Here is a 4325-nt window from a genome sequence, read left to right as displayed (position 1 = left end):
ACAAGGCAAGGATACCCACTATTACCAATCCTATTTAACATAGTAATGGAAGTACTGGCCAGAGCATTCAGGCAAAAGAAAGAAATAAAGGGCATCCAGATTGGAGAAGACAAAGTCAAACTGTCTGTCTTCACATGACATGATCCTATATGAAGAAAAACCTGAAGACTCTACAAAAAAACTCTTACAGCAAGTAAACAATTTTGGTAAAGTTGCAAGATGCAAAATCAACACACAAAATCAGTAGCATTTGTATGCTCCAATAATGAACTAGCAGAAAAAGAAATCAAGAAAGTTAGCCCATTTACAACAGTCACCAAAAAAATAAAATAAAATACCTAGGAGTCAATTTAACCAAGGAGGTAAAAGACCTCCATGACAAGAACTACAAATCACTGCCAAAAGAAATTAAAGAAGATACAAATAGACAGAAAGACAGTCCATGCTCTTACTGGAAGAATTAACATTGTGAAAATGTCTATTCTACCCTAAGCAGCTGTCTACAGATTCAATACCATCCCCATCAAAATACCAATGACATTCTTCACAGAAATAGAAAAAAAAATCCTAACATTCATAGGGGGAAAAAAAAACTCCAAATAGCCAAAGCAATCCTGAGAAAAAAAACCAAACCAAAACAAAACAAAAAAAGTCAGAGGCAATTGAATTCAAATTATACTACAAAGCTGTAGTAACCAAAACAGCATGGAACTGGCATAAAAATAAACACTTGGACCAATAGAACAGAATAGAGAACCCAGAAATCAACACACAGACTTACAGCCAAATGATCTTTGGCAAAGGCACCAAGAACACACACTGGGGAAAAGACAGCCTCGTCTGTAAATGTTGCTGGGAAAACTGGACATCCATGCACAGAATAATGAAACTAGACCTGTACCTCTCACCATATACCAAAATCATCTCAAAATGGATTAAAGACATAAATATTAGGTTTGAAATTATAAAACTCATAAAAGAAAACATAGGGGAAATACTTTACAAAGTAGGACTGGGCAAAGATTTTATGAATAAGGCTCCAAAAGCTCAGACAACAAAAGAAAAAATAAACAAATGGGATTACATCAAACTAAAAATCTTCTGTACATACAGCAAAAGAAACTGTTAACAGACTGAAACGACAACCTGCAGAATGGCAGAAAATATTTGCAAACTTTGCATCCAACAAAGGATTAATATCCAGAATATACAAGAATCTCAAACAACTTAACAGTAAAAAACCAAGTAACCCAATTTAAAAATGGGCAAAGGAGCTAAATAGGCATTTCTCAAAGGAAGATGTACAATGGCCAACGCACACATGAAAAAATGCTCAACATCACTAAACATCAGGGAAACGCAAATCGAAACCACATTGAGATATCATCTTATGCCAGTTAGATTGGCCAGTATCAAGAAGACAGAGAATTTCAAATGCTGGCAAGGATGCAGAGAAAGGGGAACACATACTGTTGGCAGGATTATAAATTAGTGAAGCCATTATAGAACACAATATGGAGGTTCCTCAAACAACTGCAGAGTGAACTGCTATATGATCCAGCAATCCCACTGCTGGTTATATACCTAAAGGAATGGAAATCATCATATCAAACGGATACCTACACTCCCATTTTTATTACAGCTCTATTTACAATAGCTAAGAATTGGAAGCATCCTAAATGTCCATGGATGGATGACTGGATAAGCAAAATGTGGTATATTTGTGGTATATACATATATATACATATATATATATACGCAGTGAGTATATATATGTGTGCGTGTATACACACACACACACACACACAATGGAATACTACTCAGTCATAAAAAAAGAATGAAATTCTGTCACTTGCAGCAACATGGATGAACTTAGAGAAATTTATGTTAAGTGAAATAAGCCAGACACAGAAAGAGAAACACCGCATGTCCTCATAAGTGGGAGCTAAAAAATAAACAAATAAATAAAAAAAGAAAGATAAAACAATCATGATAATTCCTTGAATTTTCAAAAGAAGAGAATGGAACTGAGGTCACCAGAGGAGGGAAAGTGGGAGGGGGAGGGGGGTTAGCAAGAAATTGGTAAAGGGCCCCCCCCAAAAAAAGAAATACATTGTATAATGAATAATATAGTAATTATCCTGGTTTGAGCATCACATATTGCACACAGATATTGATATTCAACACTGTACCCCACAGATATGTACAATCTATTATGCTTCAATTCAAAAAAAACCACCAAAAAATAAATTCTGTCAGATGTTAACTATCTTAATGGCTTATAGGGAAAATTGAAAACTGAATAACTTTCGTGTTATTTTAATAAAGAATTGAATTTTCAATTTTTATAAAATATACCCAATGTAACTGTGTGTTCCTTTCATTTAATTCATTTTTTAAATATTTCCTTGATTGTTGGGCTCTGTGCTACAAATTGCTGGGGAAAATGTGAGAATAACAGGCACAATGCTTGCCTTAAGAGATCTTAAGTCTAGTGGGAAACAGACTGAAAAATAACAGAGCATGAGGGTTCAATAGAGAGGTAAGAAGCTGGAAACTATTAGCAACTGGTAATCATTTCTGCCTGGGGAAGGCAGCTGGGAAAGTAGAGAAGCTACAAAGTTGATTTTGGTAGACAACTAATCCTAAATTTCACTATACTAGACAAATTCTCACCTTAAAAAGTACTTCTAAAAACAGAAAACACCTAGGAAATCAAAGTTTCTTACATTCAGTATGCTTAATGCGTTTAACTCTCTGTGCATGGCTTTTACCAAAAAAGGTGTAAGGAAAAACATCCATAACTACCGAGATGTGCTAATTTTAAAAATCAGTCAAATAGCATGAGCCATTTTATTAAATACTAATACAAACTGCTTTCTGTCTCTCTCTTCTTAAAAACCCATGCTAGTTGTATCCTATAGTACTTTCTCCCTCATATGCCTGTATTAAGAATAGCCTAGCATCCTCCCTCTGCAGGAGAAAGTTAACCTAGCAGGCTGGAGGGTGCTCCTTTAGAAGGGCCTGCCTGCAAGGCTGGCCCTTGGCTGGCATCAGGAACTTGGCTTTTGGACCATTCCCAATGGATCACTCCTGGTCATCTCTGACTTCTCCTGATCCATTATTTCTCATGTGTTATCTGTCCCACTCTGCCGTGTGTGTCCATCTCTGCCTCTATAACCACAATTAGATACCTAGCTCAGGACATAGTAGTCCCAGCTGAAATATTCCAACATTTTCTTTTCTGATCTGCCCCTTTAAGCACCACACATCTTCAGTTGTATTCAAATGCTTCTTGCCCAGTGCATGACATCCCGCTTCAAAGGCTGTCTTAACATCTTTTTAAATATCGAATCTAACTGACAAATTTTTGTTTTAAGGTACTCCCTAATTCCCTGCTCACATTTTCCTCACTTATGTTAGCTTCTCCCATATTAATATTTCTATTAACATCCCATCCCCACCTCAACTAAAACCCTCTCATTCTTTCTTCCCTAGAACCAGTTTTTGCATACTAATTATGCACATATTGCAAATATCTTGCTTATTAGTTAAATTTCTCCGCCTATAATACCAGCTCAGTGTCATATACTGTTATGTATATTATTTATTTTTCAGTGTTAATATCTTTAAGTCTTTAAAAAGTAAATGTGCTTTTATCTGACCCCTTCTGTGTAATGCCCAGCACATTACTATGTACAAGTGGATTATTTCCTAAATTGAATTTAATTTTAAAATTATAAAGGGTAAGATCAGTAAGGTATCTTAGAGATCATTAAGTTCAGATTTTTTCAAAGTTTCTTTTTAAGAAACAATATTTCCAGGAGTAGTTAGAAGTTATTTTTAAAAAAAAATAGAGAGTTTCTCAGTGGTCACATAATTTTTAGCAATGCTGAGTTAGACAATATTTGGCAAAAAAAAAAAAAAAAAAAAAAAAGCCCAAAAGCACAGGCAACAAAAGAAAAAACTAAACAAATGGGACTATATCAAACTAAAAAGCTTCTGCACAGCAAAGGAAACAATCAACAGAGTGAAACAACAACCTACAGAGTGGAGAAAATTTTGCTAACTATGCATGTGAAAAGGAATTAATATCCATAATATACGAGGAACTTAAGCTATTACACAGTAAAAAAACAAATAACACAATTAAAAAATGGGCAAAGGAAATGAATAGACATTTTTCAAAGGAAGACATACAAATAGCCAACAGGTACATGAAAAAATGTTCAACATCACTAGTCATCAGGGAAATGCAAATTAAAACCACATTAAGATATCATCTCACCCCAGTTAGACTGGCTATAATCAAAAAGACAGAGAAA

Source organism: Cynocephalus volans, chromosome 2, assembly GCF_027409185.1.
Source record: "Cynocephalus volans isolate mCynVol1 chromosome 2, mCynVol1.pri, whole genome shotgun sequence".
In the NCBI taxonomy this organism is placed as follows: Eukaryota; Metazoa; Chordata; class Mammalia; order Dermoptera; family Cynocephalidae; genus Cynocephalus; species Cynocephalus volans.
This window is presented reverse-complemented; position numbering follows the sequence as displayed.